The 24,350-nt window shown below is 34.1% G+C and overlaps 1 pseudogene; it reads left to right on the plus strand.

The window, feature by feature from the left end:
* The first annotated feature begins 22,714 nt into the window (after window positions 1-22,714).
* Window positions 22,715-23,772, plus strand: LOC121444454 (annotated as a pseudogene).
* The last annotated feature ends 578 nt before the right edge of the window (window positions 23,773-24,350 follow it).

Raw genomic sequence — 24,350 nt, forward strand, 5'->3', positions numbered from 1 at the left:
ATGAAAGAAAGGAGAAAAAGAAATAATAATTCCACATAACATTTGCTGCTGTTAATACTGTATTACTATATTTAAAAATTAAATAAATGACAGTTCTGTGAACTGAGGGCCTCAGAAATGTCTTCACCAGTAAACAAATTAAAGCTGGATCTAAAATTATGGATGATTTGTGTTTTTCAAGTTAATGGAAATATAGGACTGTATAAAAAGAAATGAAAATGAAAGGAATAAAATCAGAAATAAATGAAGAATGTTTGTTTCTTCAGGGCTTTCAGGGCAGATGAATGCCAGAAGGACTGTAATTTTTTTGTCTCACTTCACCATAATTTTGCACACATGTATTTATAGTGATCAAATAGACAAATACAATAAGGGTGATGAGCCTGTTCTACAAAATACTATAGGTACTATACTGTCACAACAAAATTTTGTGTGTAGGAACGACTGTGACAGCTGATGTTTATAATAAGTTCATCTGTATCACTATAGGGTGACTCAGACCAGAAAGCAACCTGTTGAGAAGACAAAATTTAAGTTTAAAAAATAATAGTCCCAGGTCTGCGGTTGTTAGGCCATGAAATATATTATTATGAGTGAAATTTAAAAGAAAATGAAAGTCATAAAAAGCTGGTATGGCTGGTAAGTCGTTATATCGAAGACAAGGAAAACAGGAAAAAAAATTAGAAATGGAATATATGTGATAGAGTGGGAGAAAACTGCATTGAGAACTGAGACATCTGAATCTTAAAACTGTGTGACTCTTTTTTTTTTGAGAAAAGGAAAAAAAAGTTTCAGCCTCCTCCCAGCCTCCCATTTCCCTCTCCCTCCTCCCACCCTTCTTCCCCTCCACCCACTCCTCTCCCCCCTCCCTCTCCAGTCCCAAAGAGCAGTCAGGGTTCCCTGCCCTGTGGAAAGTCCAAGGTCCTCCCCCCTCAGTCCATGTCTAGGAAGGTGAACATCCAAACTGGCTAGGCTCCCACAAAGCCAGAACATGAAGTAGGATCAAAACCCCGTGCCATTGTCCTTTGCTTCTCATCAGCCCTCATTGCTCGCCATGTTCAGAGAGTCCAGTTTTATCCCATGCTTTTTCAGTCATAGTCCAACTGGCCATGGTGACCTCCCAATTTTGCATGCAAATGGATGGAAATAGAAAACACTATCCTGAGGGAGGTAACCCAGACCCAAAAAAATGAACATGGGAAGTACTCACTCATAATTGGTTTCTAGCCATAAATAAGGGTCACGGAGTCTACAATTGGTGGACCTAAAGAAGCTAAATAAGAAGGTGAACCCAAGGGAAAACATATAGTTATCCTCTTGGCTATGGGAAGTAGACAAAATTGCTGGGGAGAAAATTGGGATCTTGCGGGTGGGGTGGGATGGGGGTAAGGGGAGATGGGGAGAGAAAAGTGAGAAGGGGAGGATGGGGGGAACTTGGGGAAACAGGATGATTGGGATAAAGGAAGGTTGTATAGGGGAGCAGGGAAGCACAATTCTTAGTCAAGGGAGCCACCTTAGGGTTGGCAAGAGACTTGAACCTAGAGTGGCTCCCAGGAGCCCAAGGCGATGTCCTCAGTTAGTTCCTTGGGCAGCTGAGGATAGGGAACCTGAAATGACCCTATCCTATAGCAATACTGACCAATATCTTGCATATCACCATAGAACCTTCATCTGGTGATGGATGGAGATAGAGACAGAGACCCACACTGGAGCACCGGACTGAGCTCCCAAGGTCCCAATGAGGAGCGGAAGGAGGGAGAAGATTAGCAAGGAAGTCGGGACCACGAGGGGTGCACCCACCCACTGAGACAGTGAGACCATGGATGTGTGACTTAACAATTCATTTCACCTTTCATTGTCTCTTTTCCCCTTTTGTTATAACAACAAGATGGTGTCATATTGTAATTCCAGCTTTAATATTCTTTGATATAACAAATAAGAACAACTAAAAAATGTTGTTATATTCAGTAATTGATAGTAAGCGTATCTAAGGATTGGATGAAGAGGAAGTCTAGGAGTATAAATATATTATCAACAATTCACATGCTATTATCAAACAGTGGACAATGCAAAGTTAATATAAGAATGTGCAATGATGTACATTACTTGTGAAGAAAATAATTTTTTAGTATGTCATTTCAAACACTGTATTTTGCAATGCTTTCTCATCTTTAATTCAGAGATAATTATGCTTACTTTAAAAGGATTTATGTAAGAAAACAAGATGCTGAGAATAATTGAAATTATTCAATTAGTAAAGTGTATAAATGGAATATGTTATTTCTTTTGACAATGGATTCTTCCATTGTATTTTCTGATAATTAAATACAAAATATTTAGCAGATTATGTGAAAATTTATGCTCATTTAATTTTTGCACATGGAACTGTGCTTTTGCTTTTATTTTCTACCTGAAAATGTGTAAAATGTCATTACAGATCAACATTAACAGCTAAAGTTTTCTACCAATTTTTGTGCTATAGAATGCTAATTTCGAACTACAATGAAATAAATGTTGTCCTTTTTATTCCAGTAGAGAAAAAAAACTCAAATACACTATTTACACAGACACAAAGACTTATCCAAGCACCTTAATGCTTATAGAGACATCATTTCATGGATATATATATATATATGTATGTATATATATACAATATATATATATATATATATACAATTGTTTTTTTTCTTTAAGGTTCCAGATTCATTTCCTGTTTTCTTTTTTTTCTTTTTTTTTCCTATTTTCTTTTTATGTGCACTGTACTAGTGAGTTCTGTGTTTACGATCACCTGTCTATAATCTCATCTTGTTTCTCTCTCTCTCTCTCTCTCTCTCTCTCTCTCTCTCTCTCTCTCTCTCTCCCACCCACCCACACACACACACACACACACACACACACACACACATACACACTTACACTCCACCTTCCACCTTATGAAAGGGTTATCCGTTTTTGGTGAGGGCTGTTTTATATGGTGGTATTGTTGGGAGTGGAGGTGGTAGAGTTTAAATAAAGAGAAATACTGGGTATGGGACTGTGGTTTTCCTGTCAGATAGTAATAACACATTCACTGCACTGAAGTGTAATGAGCTTAGCCATTCTGGGAGAAACATAAGGGAAGGAAAATTGAAAGCTTACAGCAGAAGGGATGGAACGAGTCAGTAACCAATAAGCCTAGTAGAAGGAACCAGCCTTTTATCTTTTCTGACAGTGTTTCCTTGGATTGCACTGAACTATGGAAATAAATTGTAATCATGGTTATAATGCAGGAGCATACCACATAGTTGAGATCATGGATCAATGAGACAAATCCATCTTTCTTTGACTTCTTATTCAGTACATAAACAAAATCAGCATTCACATCTCTAATAAACATACTATGACATACAATTTTGATAAAATTCAATTATGATTCAAAATAAATTATTGTGATAGCCACACTCACACATTCACTTTCAATGGATTACTTTGTCCTATAGCAGCAGTGTTCAGTATACACACATATATGTGTGTGTATGACATTCCATCATTTCTCAATAATAACATAAACAACATAATGCAATTTTCAGCATCTTGAATATCACATGTATGATGTATTTGTTAGAAATATATGTAAAGATGAAACATACAAAATCTTATCATGGATCAGTATCAACAAATGGATTTTTAATAAATGGTAAAAATAAGGAGCTTTGATCTCTTTGATTACACACAAGCAGTTCCATTCTTATCATTTAATGTAGTGTGGAAATGTTTTCAGTTACATTTAGTTTTTTTTTTCATTACATTTGGAGTATGTTTATTTTCTTTTCAGTGTAAGTGCATTCATAATATTCTGTTTTGCATTTCAGTATATGAAACCTAAAATATGTACTTTCTGGCCTTTTACAGATGACGCATACCATCTTCCTTCACAGAATACTAGAGAAGTTGTTGGAGAAAAGAGTGCAAAAATGTTGAAAGTAGCCTTGTAGCTAGAGAGTCACAAATAGAGAATGAGTGTTTGTTGTAGGTTGCCTTTTTATTGTTTCACTGAAATAAAAAGTAATGTGTTTTATATGTTTTAAATAACAACTCAAGTTTTTTTCTGATTTTTAAACAATGAAAAAATGAGATATGGGATTGAAATATATGTCATTAAAAAGCTGAAACTGATTGTACATAAAGCCTTCAGCAGGAATATCTCAAAAACAATAACAACATAAAAATACAGAGAAACAAAGAAAGCCAAACCAAGTTTAACTTCAACATCTGTATAAAGAAATTTGACTCATTTTTTTTATAATTCTTCAGTGTCTGCCTATGTTGTTATTAGGTGTTAAATTAGATTCTTAAACAGCAATATAGAAATAAAGTGTATAAAAAGAACCTTATCCTTTGAAGTTTGGTAACAAGAAGAGAGGTAGGAGTAAAATAGGCCTATCAAGATGACATATGAGATGACATAGTTTATACTGTCAAATAAGAGACGGATCAGTATCATCTCCATTGGCCACCTATAAATTATAGTTTAGGTATAAAGATAGACTCACCGTTTCACTCATTTCTACTGAACAGTTATGTAACTGGGACTGTCCTGGGCACAAAGGGCAAATGGATGACATGTCCCATGCCATTAATGACCTCGGACTATGATTTAACTACTCAATAATTATTTGTAGAAATATGCTAGCTGACATATAGAAAGTTCTATATGGTTACATTGTATGCTCTTTTCTTCGTGTGGTTGTTAAGAGAAGGAAGGATGGAGGTGAACATACAATTGCTTCTTTCATGTAGGGAAGGACTGAGAAACATTTCTTTTGTTTTCCTTACTATGAGTGAAATGTGGTATTTTTTCCATTAGCATGACAGATATTTTCAGAATAGAAAAATTCAAATGACAAAATAAAGTTACACCTATTGAAAAATCTTCCCTCTATAAATATTTCTCTTTCTAGAAATATCAAACTTTACTGTGTTTCTTTAGATCAGCTATTATTCATGTTAAACATTTAAATATTTTAAACGTCAATCTACTGTCCAATATAGTCTTTTGTTTGGAAACAGTGGTATTTGTTAGGTTTGTGGTCCTATTTAATTAGTTAAGAATGCAAAAGCCCATGCAATTGAATTCAGCTAATTCAAGGAAGAGTTTAATATAAATAGAGATGCTTTTTCCTGAGGACCAAAGTCTTGTTCCTCTGCTGGTGTTAACCACGCCCCTTTGAATAACCTTAGAATCGTTAACTTGTTCTTGGAAGTACTCTAAATGACATACACCATCTGGACAGGGCAAATCTATTTTAATGAAACAAATTTGGAAATGTGTTTCAACTTAGGGGCACTGTTTTCTATGTGAAATTTTCCCATGCTAATGAGACCATCCAGACATTAGCTAAATTCACATATGAATGCCGATTTGTGGATGTCTTTGCCCTAGATTTTGACATCAGAGGAGAGAAAAGCTATTAGACCTTGAGTTCATGACTTTAAATGAATCTAAAAAGACCTTGAGTGTGGAGAGGAAAGTGACACTGACAAAAAGGTCCCGGTAACAGTGGGAGAATTTTACGGCCTCAAGTTATCAAAAAGTTCTATGGAGCCTTTACCATTACAGACAGACAAGAAACTGATGACGTGTTTGTCTCTGTAATCCTGAAGTATCCAGTTAATCTTCTGACAGAAGGCTTTCTGCCAGTTCTAAGAAAGAAAAAAAAAAGTAAATGAAAAAAATTAAAATGTAAGTAGTACCACATCCTGAAATCAAGATCAAAAGCTGACAGTGGATGCAGGCATGAAACAGAAGTATCAGAAAACATTCACAGTGTGTGCCTTATTATGAAAAACAAGTATCATTTATTTATAATGAATTCACTAATTTAGTTAATTTATTATTGCTGAAATCCTAATGAGTATCTAGGTAGGGGACAGCTTCTCCAAATATTCATGTTAAGTTACTAGTTATTTTGTATCTCAATTTTATACAAATTCCTTTCTTTGCAATTAGCCTATTCCCATTAGCATATATATATATATATATATATATATATATATATATATATATATGTGTGTGTGTGTGTGTGTGTGTGTGTGTGTGTGTGTGTGTGTGTGTGTATTCTTTCGGGACAAAGATAAACATTGAATGTTTATAAATTTCCATTTTGTAGACATGGTTTTCCTGTTGAAAGTCTCAAAGACTAATATGTAAAGTCTAGGAGATCTGTGAAATTAACACTATCATCATTAAATAATCCTAAAACAATGGTCTTCCTTATTGTGTTTGACCTTACAATAAGTGTGATAAAAGCAATGAAGGGTAAAATTCTGAAACTCTGAAATGAAGCAAGGCTTTAGGATTAGTTATTGTATTCTTCAGTGCCACACACTTGCGTTTATTTTTAATGAAGAAAATTTCACTTAGGAAACTCCTCTATCAAGCAGTAAAAATAATTATGTTAAAGCTTGACATCTGTATACATGTCCTGTTAACAGTCTCTTTAATGAAATGGAAGGATAGAAAATGCTTTTGCAGAATGAAGTATGATAACTGTCTCAAGGAAAAGCACTTGTGCATTCAGTTGTGCTATGAGCTCAACAGGCCATTTTTTAATGGAACATCATCTTTAGTTGAAAGGATGATTGATGAATAAACTATTATTATTCAGACTTGGATACATGGCATATACTTTCCCCAAAATTAATGGAGTGAGATTGTTACTTCAAGAATAATAACTGACAATCCTTGTTTCCATTAATAATGATATTTGAGATTTCAAGTAAGTAATAGAATTTTCAAATTCTTGTTAATTAATCTATCATGAACATGATGGCTCCCAAATACTTGGAGAATTTTCTAATGTGATTAGTGGTAAGGATAACAAAGACGACTTTTTGATATTACAAATTTAAAAATGTCAATATTTAGGAGATCTATATAACTTAGTAAATGGGTATTTTCAAAATCACCATTATCTGATGGTAGAAAATCATGGTTGATTAAAATTCATTGAAAGCAAAATACATGAAAATATTTTAAATGATACAAAGCACAAACAGTTTTTTATTTAGTTTTAAGATGTCTCATCATCGCTTAAGTATAAGTAATTACTACATATCAAGTTTTGATGGAGCATGGTGCTAGACAATTTTGGTGGGTACTTTTAAGCAGATTATTAAGAAGAAAAAGCAAGAGGGAGGAACTAAACAAAACCCAGTATTGTGGGAAATTCGAATGTAATTGAGAAATTATCGCAGCTGTGTGTTCAAGGATAGACTGAACAGGAAGGAAATGGGGGAGAATGAGATCACTTAAGATCTTGTAAGCAATGATGAAGACTTAGATACTATCATTTGGTTAATTTCTATATTATTTCATAATGGAAATAGATACAATTCTAGAAAGCAACATTGTTGGCTATGGCATGAGTTCAGGTACAAACAAAAATGGAACCTCCTTTCCCTGAAATTGTACTTGGAATAAGACACTTATATTGGGTAGCAAAAAGGTGAAGAATATTAAGGGAGTATTTCATTAGACACTACACATTGGTAATGAGAAAAAAGGAAAAGTTCGGGATGATGCTGTGCTTTCACACTTAGTAACTAAGAGGGGTTATAGAGTCTTTGCCTCCCTAACCATGAACTGCAAAAACTTTTATTCACAAAGCTAATCTTTTAAAATTACTGATCTATACATGGTTTGTGTTTATTTTATTGAGTTGCTTTAGCTTGTTCATTTCAATGTTTACATTTTTCATTTTATATGAATTATAGACATACTTGTCCTAAAGTTGTTCAGTTTGTATTTTTTTTTTATTCTGGGAGTATTCATAGCTTACTCCTGACAATGCTACTTTCAGTGTTCTCTCACATTCCCCTGCCTTTCCTTCACAAACTGTGATTACACCTCTTTTTTTTGTTGCTTAAAGTTATCTCCTACTGTGTCTCTTGCCTCTTTCTTTCTTCATGCTTCTATTTCTTCTCTCATCTCTTTCCTTATGTTATTCCCTCTCCTTTTCCAAGTAATAAGATATATAGGATTGTTTAAAGTTCATGATACACAATAAATCATTTAGTTCTTGATATATCTTCATTTTTGTTGTGATAAAATTGTCCTGAGAGAAAGAAAGTGAGAGAATAAGTTTAATTTGCTAACAAATATTTTGATACAGTCTCTCATTGCAAAAAGTCACAGAGGCAGGAATTTGAGACAGCTCATAATAAAAAATTCACAGTTAATAGTATAGAAAATATAAACATCCTTGCATGTTTGCTCTCTGCAGCTTTCTTCTCCTTTATAATATTAAGTACCATCTGCCTAGAAAATGTACTGCCTACAATGAACTCGGTCTTCCCAAAGCAATTAATAATCAAAACAGTCCCATGTAGATATGTACATAGAACATATCTTGATTTAGAATCTAGATACCTTGATCTAGAATCTAGATGATTCTTCATTTAGACTTTTTCCCCAGGTGATTGTAGGCTGTATCACATTCCAGTCAAACCTGATCAGTTTGACTCTTTTAAAAAAGATTTTAAGTATCGCTGTTATTCCTATTTTACAGAGCATGTGCTAGCTACAAACAAATATACTCAATAAATATAGATGTAAATGTTTTAAACAAACTATAGCAAATCCAACTGTACAAATAAAAGAATGCATAGCATAAGGAGGATGGATTTCCTCTCTGTATATAAAAAGTGGAACATATAAAAAATCATAATGTATTTTCAAGGGAGAAGTAAATTGTATATATTTACAGTATACAACCTGATGTTTTGCATGTACTTTACTTAAAGGCCTCTTGAAAAAAAATCATCAAAATTTGTGTCACATATTATCTTTTACCATCCAATCAGAAAAGAAACTGCTGCAGGTAGAAGAGCAACAGCGAGATACTAGGAAAGGGAGAAGGACTGGGGAGGGGTGGGACATGAAGGACAGTTTGCCTGAAAAATGCCATGATGACATCTGTATCTAATTTTTGTAGGCAAACAAAATTTTAAGAAAGAATTGAAAAGATGAGAAAAAATAACCTAAATTCAATTAAGATAGTAATTCAGTTGTTGAAGTAAATCTACATGATAATCTGGTGAAAATGACATTTTAAAAATGATATTTTCTTATTTCCCTAAAGAGCACACTTCCAAACATTTATGCAAGCATTTTTAATATTTGTCAGAAATCTTTTATTATTTATTATCTTTTTATGGATTCTGTATTTTATGTTTATCCATACATTTGTGAAAACACTGCCTACATTGCTTATACAAGAACTTCAATGATTCTTATATATTGATCTTTTTATACATGTACTTTGTTAAACTAAAATTATTTCTAAAGAGTTTTATTATTATTCTATTATATAACTATAATAAAATACATTAACTATGATATTTTCTTCCCAATTTTTATATTTCACTTATTTGTACTGTATAATTACATTTGCCAGAAATTTTGGATCAATGTTGACAAATAGATCCAATAGCTAGAATTTTTCTGCTATTCTAATAGCAGAAATGTTCCTGATTATACCTGGATTGTCTTCAGTGTTACACAAGAAAATATGTTCTTCTATTTATTTTAGGTAGTTGCCAACGAAGTTGAGAACATCTATTATAAAACACTTCTTGATTTTTTTGAGACAATTCTTCCCTGTGTAACAGTCCTTCCATCTTGGAACTCACTTTGTATACGAGACTTGCCTGGAACTCATAGACATCTTCCTTTCTCTGCCTCCCCAGTGCTGGAATTAGAAGAATGTGTCACTATTGCCAAACCTATCTTCCTCTTATAATATATTTATATGGTACACATGTATATATTCTTTTTGAAATAGGTTGTATTTTACAACACTTCTGCAATCAATTTGATCACATATTTTTTGCTCTATATTATACTACCCACTTTGAAACTATTATTGTGAATTATGATTTGATCTACTTTGTCATAATATAAACAGAAGTTTCTGTCCTGTCTATTCCTGTAGTCATTCAGTCACAAATAAACACACAGAGGTTTATGTTAATTATAAACTGTTTGGCCTACTGCTCAGGTTTATTATTAACTAACTGTTTTGACTTAAATTCACCTAGAATACTTATCTATGTTTAGGGACATGGCTTGTTACCTTTTCTCAGTAAAGCATTCTCATCTTGCTTCCCCTGTGTCTGACTAGTGCCTGACTATCTGCCTTTCATCTTCCCAGAATTTTCCTAGTCTAGTTGTGAGAAATTAGACAAGTTACATAGCTTCTATGACTTTCAACAATTCTATTTTTTTTCTCTAAAGTCTGTAGTAAACCTCAGTTTAGTGGTGAATATAGATTTAACTGCCTTTAAAATTTCCCCACAACATTACTGATCTAGAAGTATTTTCTTCTCTTGAGTGATTTTTAAATTTATAGTTTAATAGAACATGGATATTATCACTAAATTTTATTAACATAATGATAAACCTAGCACATGTCTTGGGAATAATTTCTCTTTGCTATAATTATTAAGTATTTTGTAATTGCTTCTTGGTAAATGGAGACTGTACCTTCATTTCCTGGTCTGCCAGATCCAAATAATAGCTCAAAAACTATATTAATTACAACACTGCTTGGTCAACAGCTTAGGTGCATCCCTATCTACGTAGCTCTTATATCTTAAATCAACCCATTTCTATTAATCTGTGATTTGTCACGAGTCTTTGGCTTACTGGTAAGGTTCTTTCTCCTTTGGTAGCTACATGGCATCTGCATGACTCTGCCTTCTTTCTCTGTGTGTTCGGATTGGTTTTCTCTCCTACTAATATACTGCCCTGCTATAGGACAAAGTACTTTCTTTATTAACCAATGGTAATAAAACATATTCATAGCATATAGAGGGATCTCACATTATTTCTTTATTCTTTTCAAATGTGTATCAATTTTATAGTGATTTCTAAAAGCAAGGTTATATCTTTATCATGTGTTCTAATTTTTCTTATCTTTATAATTTTATGGTCTCATATTAATATGTTTGGTGTTTAATTTTTTATTTCAAGATAAATTTGAATAAACATAATTCAAGTTCTTTTAAATTTATATAGTTAAGACTATGCACATTCCTCTAACATCTATTTTATTTTGAAACCTTAGCCTTTGAGATATAATAATTTAATTGTCTAATACCCAAATTTTATCTATGCCAATTTTAGTTTATCTTAAAACTAGCTAGTTTGTTATAAAACAAAATTTATTTTTTACACTTTATGTCTGTATTTTGATTTATTCTCAGTTACAAAGGTTTTATAGTCCCTGTTTTTTGTATTCCTCTGGGATTTTCTCCATGACTTAGTACATAAGAATTATAGCAGGTGTTCTCTAAACATTTTGTAGAAGTTTTAGTCTATTATGTAACCACAAAATGAAAGTTATTCCTCCAAAATACATGTTGTGGGCTTTGCTAGAGTGTTTTGCTACAGACCTATGTCATTGCTGAAATATAATAGGAAGTCAAACTACTTTGAATGTCTCAAAACACAGTAAAAGATAACCATAATTGGAAGATCCGTAGTAGGAAAATCTGATCCTAAAGAGAAGGAAAGGTAACTAAAATAAGTGTAACCTTTTCATCTGCTGCTTTTCTATGCCATTCCTCAAGCCCTCCCAAATACAGGATATTATTTCTTTTCAATAAGACTTTGAAAGTGTATTAATACAGGTTGATCTTAAATCTTCCTGTTCACTCTTTTGAGTGCTGGCGTTATGGTTATATACTGTCAAGGTCTGAATAAGCATGGCCCAAATAAGTTCCTATATTTGAATGTTTAGTCATCAGTGTTGATATTATTCAAGAAGGACTAGGATGTATGACTTTGTAAGAGGAAATGTGCCACTGAGGTGAGTTTTGAACTTTCAAAAGACCACAAATAGTTCCAGTGTCACACACTTTCTTTCTTCCTGTGAATCAGTATGCAACTTTCAGCTAATGCTCTAATACCATGCCTGCACGATTCCTGCCACAATTGTAATAGACTAATCCTCTGAACTTATAAGGAAGTCCCAAATTAAATGATTTATTTGATAAGAGTTGCTTTTATCATAGTGTCTCTTCACAATAATAGAACACTAAGAGTGGTACCAAAGCACTGAATTTTTTAAATTATTTTAGTCTTCATTCATGGTTTAATATCTGGTCTTCTCTAGAGAAAGTTACAGGTATTGTAGAGAATGTATAGTTTATAGCTTTAAATGGAATGCTCTATAAATGTCTGTTAGGTCAATTTGACCTATAGTTAGTTTTAACTTTTATGTATCTTTAATTGTGTTACTTTGGTCATCTTTCTAATGGTGATAGTATTAAAATACCATACCATTGTTACATTGTATGCTTCATTAACCAACACCTAGCCACAAACCAAGCCCTACACAAAATGCTAGCAGAAAAACTACAACCTAAGGAAGTTAGCTACATCCACAAAAAACACAGACAATTGATATCACAGCAGCAAATACTGAAGAAGGGAAAACACACACAATATCACTACCAACAAACCTAAAATAATAGGATATAGCAATCACTGGTCATTAATAACCTTAATATAAATAGACTCAACTATAAAATTACACAGGTTACAGATTGGACATGAAAACAGAACCCATCCTTCTGCCACATACAAGAAGCACACCTCAACCTCAAAGACAGCCATCACTTCAAAGAAAAGGATTGGAAAAAAGTTTTCCAAATCAAATGGACCTAAGAAACAAGCTGGTATAGCTATTCAAATATTTAATATCTAACAAAATAGATTTCAAACTAATCAAAAGAGACAAAGAAAGACATTTCATATTTGTCACAGGAAAAATTCATCAAGAGGAAATCTCAATACTGAACATTTATGCCCCAAATACAAGGGCACCCTCATATGTAGAAGAAACACTACTAAAGCTTAAATCACACACAAAACATCATACAATAATAGTGGGAGACTTCAACACCCCAATCTCACCACACGGCAGGTCTTTCAGACAGAAACTTAACAGAGAAACAGGGAACTAACAGAAGTTATGACTCAAATAGACTTAATAGACATCTATAGAACATTCCATCCAAACATAAAAGAATATACCTTCTTCACAGAACCTCATGGAACCTTCTGAATAATTCACCACATACTAGGTAACAAAGTAAACCTCAAGAGAAACAAAAATATAGGAATAACCTATGTATCCTATTGGATCACCATGGTTTAAAATTAGAATTCAACAGCGACTCTAATTTCAGAAAGCCCATACACACATGGAAATTAAACAGTGCTCACCTGAATTACCAATGGGTGAAGGAAGAAATAAGGGAAGAAATTAAAGACTCCCCAAAATTCAATGAAAACAACCAGATAACATATCCGAATTTATGGGACACAATGAAAACAGTATTAAGAGGATAGATTATAGCACTAATGCCTACATGAAGAAGCTGGAAAAAATGCCACACTAATGAGTTAACAGAACACTTGAGAACTCTAGAACAAAAAGAAGCAAACTCACTCAGAAGGAAGAGACATCAGAAAATAATCAAATTGATAGCTAAAATCAACAAAACAGAAACAAAGAAAACAATACAAAGAATCAGTAACACAGAGTTGGTTCTTTGAAAAATTCACAAACCATACAATCCTTTATCCAAACTAACCAAAAGTCAGAGAGAAAATATCCAAATTAGCAAAATCAGAAATAAAAACTGAGACATACTTAAAAAATCTGTGCTGCACAAAATTGGAAAACTTAAAGGAATTGGAAAATTTTCTGGATAAACGTCACTTACCAAAATTTAATCAAGACCATTTAAGCAAATTAAATAGATCTATCACTGGTAACGAAATAAAAACATACATCAAAAGTCTCCCAACCAAAAAGAGCCCAGGACCAGATGGCTTCTGCATAGAATTCTGTAAGATTTTCAAAGAACTAATACCAATACTCCTCAAATTGTTCCACACAATAGAAACAGAAGGTTGCTAAATCCTTTTTACAAAGCTACAATTACCCTGATACTCAAAACCACACAAAGACATAACCAAGAAAGAGAATTTTAAACCAGTCTCACTCATGAACATTGATGCGAATTTACTCAATAAAATACTGGCAAACTGAATTCAAGAACACATCAGAAAAGTCATTTACCATGACCAAGTAGGCTTCACTCCAGAGATGCAGAAATGGATCAACATATGAAAAGCTGTCAATGTAAACCAAAATATAAACAAACTGGAAAAAAAAACACATGATCATCTCAATAGATGCTGATAAAGCCTTTGAAAATGCAGCATTCTTTTGGTGTATGTTATTAAAAACCTGCCTTAGCCTACTTGATAGGGCAGAACTCAGGTAGGCTGGGAAGGCAGAAAAGAATTCTGGGAAGAAGGGCAGTGTGGCAGACACCATGAACCTCCTGCCTGAGACTGACACTGGTTAGATTTCCTGGTAAGCCACGACCTCGTGGTGTTACACAGATTGGTAGAAATGGGTTACATTAGGACGTGAGAATTGGGCAGGAAGAGGCTAAATATAATGGGCCACGCAGTAAATTAATTAATACAATTTGTGTGTGGTTATTTCGGGGGTTAAGCTAGCCAGGCGGCGGGAAGCAGCCCACTCTTCCTTACTACATCTCTTCATGATAAAGGTTTTGGAGAGCAGGAATACAAGGAACATACCTAAACATAATAAAAGCAATATACAGCAAGCCAACAGCCAATATAAAACTAAATACAGAGAAATTCAATGTGATTCTGCTGAAATCAGGAAAAAGACAAAGTTGTTGACTCTCTCCATATCTGTTTAATATAGTTCTTGAGGTTCTAGCTAGAGCAATAAGACAACAGAAGAAGATCAAGGGAATAACAATCAGAAAAGAAGTCAAACCCTCACTATTTGCAGGTGATATGATAGTTTACATATATGACCCCAAAAATTCTAACAGGGAACTTATACAACTCATAAACACCTTCAGTAATATAGCAGGATACAAGCTTAATTAAAAATTCAGTAGCCCTCCTTTAAACTGATGATAAATGGGTTAAGAAAGAAATCAGAGAAATATCACCCCTGCTGATAACCACAAAGAACATAAAATATCTTGAAGTTACTCTAACCAAACAAGTAGAAGACCTGTATGACAAGAACTTTAAATCTTTGAAGAAAGAAAATGGAGAAGATACCAGAAAATGGAAAGATCTCCACACTCTTGGGTAGGTAGAATTAACATAGTAAAAATGGCAATCTTACCATAAAGAATCTACAGATTCACTGCAATGTCCAGCAAAATTCTTCACAGACTTTGAAAGAACAATATTCAACTTCATATGGAAAAGCAAAATACCCAGTTAAGCCAAAACAGCCCTGTGCAATAAAAGAACTTCTGGAGGCATCACAATCCCTGACTTCAAATTCTACTACAGAGCTACAGTACTGAAAGCAGTCTGATAATTTGCTTAAAAACAGATAAAAGAACCAATGGAACCAAATTGAAAACCTGAGTATCAATCCACATACCTTTGAGCACCTGATTTTTGACAAAGAAATAAAAAATATAAAAAGGAACAAAGAAAGCATATTCAACAAATGATGCTGGCATAACTGGATATCAACATGTAAAAGATGAAAAAGAATTCCATAGCTATTTCCATGCACAAAACTGAAGTCCAAATGGATCAAAAACCTTAACATAAAACCAACCACACTGAACCTTATAGAAGATAAAGAAAGAAGTATATTTGAGTGAATTGTCACAGGAGACTGTTTCCTAAATATAACCCCAGTGGAACAGACACTGAGAGAAACAATTTTTCAATATTAAATGGGACCCGCTGAAACTGAGAGGATTCTGTAAAACAAAGGACACAGTCAACGAAATAAAACAACAGCCTACAGATCCTCACAGACCCCATATCAGAACAGAAGTCTGATCTCCAAAATATACAAAGAACTCAAGAAATTTGTCATCAAACGAACAAATTAATAATAATAATAATAATAATAATAATAATAATAATAATAATAAATGGGGTACAGATCTAAACAGAAAACTTTCAACAGTTGAATCTAAAGTGACTGAAAGCTAATTAATGAAATGCTCAATATCCTTAGCCATCAGAGAAATGCAAATCAAAACAACTCTGAGATTCCATCTTACACCTGTAAGAATGGCCAAGATAAGAAACACTGATGACAGCTTATGCTGGAGAGGATATGGGGTAAAGGAAGCACTCCTCCATTGCTGGTGGTAGTGCATTTTGGTATGGTAGTACATTTTGGTTCAGCTGCCTTGGATATCAGTATGGTGATTTCTCAGAAAATTAGGAAACAACCTACCTCATGACCCAGTAATGCCACTTTTGGGTATGTATCCAAAGAATGCTCAATCATATCACAAGGACATGTGCTCACCTATGTTCGTAGCAGCATTATTTGTAATGGCTGGAACCTGGAAACAACCTAAATGTCCTTTGACTGAAGAATGGAGAAGGAAAATGTGGTATGTTTACACAATGGATTACTACACAGAGGGAAAAACAATAATGACATCTTGAAATTTGCAGGCAAATGGATGGATCTAGGAAACATCATATTGAGTGCAGTAACCCCAAACCAGAAATGCAAATATAGAATGTACTCACCCATAAGTGGCTTTTAGATATAAATCAAAGGAAAACAAGTCTATAACCACAATCCTAGGGAAACTAGATAACAAAGAGGACCCTGAGAGAGTCATACATAGATCTAATTTACATGGGAAGTAGAAAATGTCAAAATCTCCTGAGTAAATTGGGAGTGTGGGCATCATGGGGGAAGGTTGAAGGGTAGGTGGGAAGAAGGGATAAGAGCAGAGAAAAATATATAGCTCAATAAAACAATTTTAAGAAAAGAAAAAAAAGAAAACCTTAAAAAAAAAAACAAAGAAATCCCCGAAACCAGAACCCAAAAATACTAACAAAAAAAATTAAAAAGAAATGTTTTGACTGAGATTTCTGTCCTGCTCTGTCCTGTAGTCATTCAGTCCCAAAGAAATACACAGAGGATTACATTAATTATAAACTAGTTGGCCTATTAGCTCAGGGTTTTTTTTTTTTTTAACTCTCCTATGTTCTAGTAACTCATAATTCTTGTCTGTGTTAGCCACATGGCTTGGTACCTTTCATTAGTGATGTATTCTCATCTTGCTTCCTCTGCATCTGGGTGACAACTGCAGACTGAGCCTTTCTTCTTTCTAGAATTTCCTGTTCTGGTTTCTGTGCTTCTTCTTCCTCCATGGCTACTGGCTAATAAGCACTTTATTAAAGCAATACAAGTGACAAGTCTTTACTGGGTACAAGACCATTGTCCCACAGCAGAAGTGTGTGTGTGTGTGTGTGTGTGTGTGTGTGTGTGTGTGTGTGTGTGTGTGTGTGTTTGACACATGGAATTCATAAGAGATTAAACATTCAGGGTCCATGAATAAAATTTCATTTAAATATACCCAAGCATTTACAGCAGAAAGAAACAACCACTGACAAAATTTATGCTGAAAATTTTAAATTGTCAACCAAACTCCTATTTTTAATAATGTTACCCTTCAAAAAATGAATGTGAAATAATGAATTTCCAGAATATATAAAACTAAGAGAATTTCTTGAGGGAAAACATGCCAGATATTGAAGAAACAATAGAGAAATCACCATATATTTTCATTTCTGGATAGAAAACAAAGCCAAGATAATGAATAAAAATATAATTTAAGTAATGAGTATACTGGTTTCTCTGTAAACATCTTGTTCTCTTGTGTTAGTTATTTAAATATCTACTCAAGAAAATCTAAATGAGACTAATTTCGTTACAAAGAAGATTTAATTTCAGCAAAGTTATCCTTGTGACATACAATTTCTATAAGAAAAATGATTGCCTGTACATATATAGGTATTTCTGAACTTCTTCTTTCGATTTTTCAGGTGAGAAAAAGCTGGCCTTGAACTCCCTCTCTTTCAATTGTAGAATTTCCTTTAATTTCATAATCTTCCTTTTTTCAATCCAGATGTGTGGGTTTTTTAAAGCCTGTAATACCATACCTTGAGTGGAATTTTAAATAATTTTGAATCATCTTAAGATCTGTAAGCCAACCCTCAAGACTCACTATCACATTCTATATTTCTTTAGGTATCCAACTTGAGTTTTCTGGACCTCTTGGATGTTTATATTACTTATCAAGCTTGGATTCCTTAAGGCCAAGTAGTCTTTGTGGTTATGAAAGAGAGTTTAATTGGCTTTAGAATTTATTGTCAGTTTCTTTTATAAATACATATTTCATTTTATTTTACAGTTATAGGTATTTTGTCTGTCTGTATGTCTATGCAATTTAGGTGTACATAGTGCTCTTGGAAGTTGAAAGAGGGCGTTGTAGTTTGTGTATACTTTGATATACAAATGTAGCAGAGAAAGCAATGATCCAAGGAAGTTTGTTTGAGTTCAGAAACTAATGTAAGTAAATTCCAGTAAGCACATGCTAAATAATTTCTGTGCAGCCCTTTTCCAGAATGTTCTCAGGACAGACCGATTAAACACAATTTCCAGGCATATCCTGTAGATTCTACCTGGGAAACCACAAATGCAAGGCAGAAGGTCATATCCAGATTCAAGATACACTGAGGACAGCATTCAGCACATCCTTTCACTATATTGGGTTCTATAACTTTGTTCTGACATCCAACAAGAATCAACATGTCTTATGAATTGAACATAAATGTTTCAACACAGGAGGCACAAAATCACATTCAAGAACAGTTCAGTGATCAAAATTCACCAAAGGTAAAAGGCTCTCTGCCTTTTTTACTGTAGCCTCTCTCACAGTATCCCAAGGCACTGTTCACCATTAGTCATTCTTTTGACCATGTCTTGACACTGTCCTCTAGAAGTGCATCAAGTAATCTTAGCTGTTGAGCCATCACTAGACCTCTTCTTTCAGTTTCTAAAACTGTCTTGTCATATTTCATTTTATTCACATTCCAAAATATGATAATCTAGTAAAAGCCTTGGCAATGTTATCTCCCCTTTCCACTGTGCCCCCATTAAAAAGAGAATATATTCCCAACAAATGATGTATATAACTACATTTCCATGAAAGTAATACTCCTGGATAGTTCCTGTGTCACAGATATAACACATCTGACTTGTTTATATAAATTAGTAAGCTTATTCTCAAGTTAACACGCAAGTAAAGTAGTCAGAGAATAATGTAATTATTAAAGTACTAGATACTGTAGCACTTGTCTTGGAATAAATAGATAGATGACTGTAATAGAACTGAAAGTCCAGAATTAAGCTGTTATATCCCTAGTCAATTGATTTTCAACAAAAGAAATCAGCTGTTTGCCTTACTGAGATTCATTTTAAAGTACTAAGGCAATTTTCTCTTTATTGTTTTAAAGACTCCTCTCTTTGTCTTTCTGTTTTGCTTTGATATATCTGCTTGTAGATCTATATTTGTTTGCCCTACTTGCCATTTGTTTAGAGCTTTGGATATTATGAAGTTTAATCTTTATTGTTAATCTTTATACTAAACCCAGTACAACTGGGTTTAGAAAAACCTAAAAAGTAAATGTGTGTGTGTGTGTGTGTGTGTGTGTGTGTATGTATGTATGTATATATGGTATTGCAAGTTACTGACTGTTATTTTAGTCACCCAGCCTTCTTCATCCTGCCTCATTGTTCAGTACTCTGATGCAGGATAAATTGTTGTACAAACTAGTCCAATATAATTTTAGCTCCTTTGATGAAAGTAGTATCTGAGGTTAGTGTTTGAGGATTCTGTTGTTGTTCATCTGATTCCATATTACCTTTCATTTTGAATTTTGTTTCAATTTCCCAACAGTCAGTTCTTTGATGAGTGGGAATTAAGGTAGACGATGCCTCTCAGGCTTCCTTTACTGGCTGGAAACCACAGCTCCATGAAATGAAATGTATGAGTGGGACGCCAGCACTCTTGGTGTACTTTGCACAATTCCAGCCTGTGAGCCATGAATGAAAGATGCTTGAAAGACAAGAACTCCTCAACTGTCCTCATTTAGAGATGAGCTCTACTGATGATGAATTGGGAGTATAATAAAATACAGTGGTGTGTTTTCCTTTCCAGAAGAAATGATTTTAGCTGGAAACTGGTAAGAGAATAGCCTCAGTTCTTGCATAGAGCATCTTGGCTACCAAGATCTTATCTTGCTGAGGTGGAATGTAGAAGGGAGAATGATGAGATAGATGGCAAATAGTGTCCTCTTCATTTTTACTTCAGGTCATTTTAGTATGCATGATTAATGGCAATATAAAAACAATAACTAAGGCCCTCCAGAAATAAATTATTTATGTTTTAAGGTGCATACTGCTTGATTGAATATGAATCATCTCTTGATTCAAAATATTGACACTGTATATATTATCCAATTGCTAGCTACTTAGTAGCTATTTAAACTGTCATATCAACTGTCTCATATTATCACATATCCTGTGTTAGACTGATGTTTATGTTATTTAACAGTGACCCACAAAAGGAATGTTACAGTATAGGCTCCACATATACAATCTAAAATGATAGATTAAACATATGATGATATTACAAAGCATATAGATTACATATGGAAAGTTCAAGAATCCACTGGAAGTCTTGAAACATATACCCTGCAAATAAAGAAACCACTTTAGTGGTCTAGAATAAAAGTGACTTTTCATTTTGTTTTCACTGCAGAGCCATTTCCAGAAGCTTTCAATAGTTTGCTCCTACTCTTGAAAGGTTTTCAGTAGTTTTAATGAAGTTAGTATCTTCTATGTGTTATTGGTTAGGAGTATTTCATAACTGCATATTAGGTCCTCTTCATGAAAGGAATAATCTATTTCTGAAGTTCTGCCCAAAACTGTAAAATGAGAATATTCATATGAATGAAACATTTTTCCCTTTAAAAATTTATGTAGCTTACCATTTGAATGCTGTAATGAAATACACAAGGTTAAATATCTCAGCTCAAGTCACAATTCAATGAAAGGAAAAATTGCAGAAATAGCTTTGATTGATCTCAACATAATATAAAATGATTAGCAATTTGGATTTGAAATCACAGAAGACAAAAAATTACCTACTGATTCTTGTAACCATCTTCTTTTGTCATAGGAGGTGTATTCAGATACACATAATCCCATGGTTTCTCAATTCAAGAAAAAAAAACCCACACACTCTTTAGGGCATTTCTGGTGAACTTCATTTGTGGCACACTTATAGTAAGTGAATAGTGTTGCATTTTGCATCCTAGAATATATTGACAATTTTCTTGGACTTTAGCAACCAACAATATTGTTTTTTTTAATCAAGTATAAATTATTTTTTTTTGCTTAAAATATTCTCTTCCTGTTGCTATCAAAAACATGAGCACCATATTTCCCAAGAGGAGTTAATGAGGAACAAACTTACTGATTACAACACATGCCTAAGATAGGATAGTGGTGTTCCCTAAAATAATTCACTGTGTAAAATTGAGTCACATGATAGCACTATAAAAAATTATTGTTTAAATATTACTTTTGGAATGTAAGAACAATAGCTATTTATAATTAGCATTAAACTTATAATAATGGGAATCTTTAAAATAGATAATTTTTCTTACCAGGAAAATAATAAAATCATAAAATTGTATAAAATATTTACTTGACATTGTTAGATAGGAATAGCATTAGATCCCATTGAATGTATTTCTATTGGAACTGAATGTCCATATAGATTATTTAAATATTTTTGTAATTTATATTTATGAAATAAAACATAATTTGAAATTATTCCTAAGGAATATTTTCAGATTTATCTCTCATTTATGAAGAACTTGATTTTTTTTTTTATCCACACAATAATGAAAGCAAGAGAGAAACTATTCTTGTTAACATTGTAGGGCTAAAATGTCGAAATTAGAAGAAATAACTATTTCTAAAATTTCAAAATTAGAAGAAATAGTTATAATAATTCTAATTTTGACATTTTAGCCCTACAATATTTGAGCTCATAGGCTATACCTCATCACACTTGAAGATGAAGGGAAATTATTTTATCCAACTATAATAGAATCATTTGCCAATTATGCTGAGGTCTTTGATCCATTTACACTTAAGTTTTTTGCATGTAGATAGATATGAATCTGTTTGCATTCTTTAACATGTTGACATCCAGCTATGCTGTCACCATTTGTTGAAGATTCTTTCTTTTTTCCATTGTATAATTTTATCTTTTTTTGTCAAAAATCAGATGTACATGTGTATGTAGATCAATATCAGGCTGCTCTATTTGATTCTATTGGGGCCAGTAGAAGAGACAAAGCATGCCTTTTCTGTGTCCATTTATTGCTGCCTTTCAAGCCTTTTCTTTTTTTTTCTGTCAGCCACGATCCATGATGTTCTCTATAAATGTCTCATGAATCCCTCTACAAATGGGTTTCTTGTTTCATTGCAAATATAGGTATGTATATCATAATATGGAATGCTAGTAGTCACAATATCTGAACTAACTTTGGTCTACAGCCAATTATTACCATCAAGATAATCACAAAACACAACCAGTCTCAATTTTCAGATATCAAAAAATTCACACAATCTATCTTAAATACAAACTAATGAAATAAAGTTTTATAACAACTTATACCGACATTTAGGTGTGAGCTGCAAATACCTCAGACCTGGGAGAAGTCGCGTTAAGGAGCAGAGCATTTTGTTCCTCTCTCAGAATGAATGGGAACCAGAAATCGGAGACTTGTAACCAAGAGAGGCAGGATTTCGTCCAGCAGTTCTCCCAGATTGTCAAGGTGCTGACTGAGGACGAGATAGGCCACCCGGAGACAGGCGATGTCATTGCCCTGCTCAAGGAGGTCCTGGAGTACAATGCCATGGGAAGCAAGTACAATCGGGGTTTAACTGTGCTCCAAGCCTTCCAGGAGTTGGTGGAGCCAAGAAAACAGGATGCCGAGAGTCTGCAGCCGGCCCTGACTGTGGGCTGGTGTGTAGAACTGTGTCAGATGACATCATGGATTCTTCTCTCACTTGACGCAGACAGATCTGCTGGTACCAGAAGCCAGGCATAGGCTTAGATGCTGTCAATGATGCTCTGCTTCTGGAAGCCTGCTTCTACCGCCTGCTGAAGTTGTACTGCAGGGAGCAGCCCAACTACCTGAACCTGCTGGAGATCTTTTCGCAGAGCTCCTATCAGACAGAGATTGGGCAGACCCTTGACCTCATAACTGCACCCCAGGGCCATGTGGATCTTGGTAGATACACTGCAAAGAGGTACAAATCTATTGTCAAGTACAAGACGGCTTTCTATTCTTTCTACCTGCCTGTCAAGGCTGCCATGTACATGGCAGGCATTGATGGGGAGAAGGAACATGCCAATGCCAAGAAGATCCTGCTGGAGATGAGCGAGTTCTTTCAGATCCAGGATGACTACCTTGATTTCTTCGGTGACCCCAGTGTGACTGGAAAGGTCGGCACTGACATCCAGGACAACAAATGCAGCTGGCTGGTGGTTCAGTGTCTGCTACGAGCCACTCCGCAACAGCATCAGATCTTAGAGGAGAATTATGGGCAGAAGGACCCAGAGAAGGTGGCACAGGTGAAAGCGCTGTATGAAGCGCTGGATCTGCCAGCTGTGTTCTTAAAGTACGAGGAAGACAGCTACAGCCGCCTCAAGAGCCTCGTGGAGCAGTACTCTGCACCGCTGCCCCCAGCCATCTTCCTTGAACTAGCAAAGAAGATCTACAAGCGGAAATAGTGACCTCGAGCTTGCAAAGGCTTTGAGGGCGGGATCTCAATAAATTATTGTACAGAAAAAAAATAACAACTTATACCAAATTTTATTTGTGAAAATTTAAACAAACACACCATTATGATCAAATCTCTTGACAAACTAGGAATGATGAATGAGGAACATCTATAAAAATTAACATAAAACATTACAAGGGTAAAAAAACTGCATATTTTGTTGTGAGTTTGGAAACATGACAAAAATATCTCCCTAACTAGTGTTAATTACCACCTTATGCAGACATTAAGAGATCAATGCAAGCCCAGACTACTATACCCAGTAAATCTTTCAATCATCATAGACAGAGAAAATAAGATATTTCTTGACAAAACTAAAATTAAACATTACCTATCCACAAATCTAGTATTGCAGAAAGTACTAGAAGGAAAACTAGGAAGCTAACTGGAGCTGCATCCATAGAAACACAGGTGATAAATAATCTCACATCTTACACTAGTAAGCCCTAAAGTAGAGAAACACATAAACACTACCATTGAAAAATAACAGGAATTAAAAATCACTGGTCACTAATATCCCTTAAGATC

This window comes from Microtus oregoni, unplaced genomic scaffold (assembly GCF_018167655.1).
Source record: "Microtus oregoni isolate MIOR12 unplaced genomic scaffold, Mior012 000126F_ref0000101, whole genome shotgun sequence".
Taxonomy (NCBI): Eukaryota; Metazoa; Chordata; class Mammalia; order Rodentia; family Cricetidae; genus Microtus; species Microtus oregoni.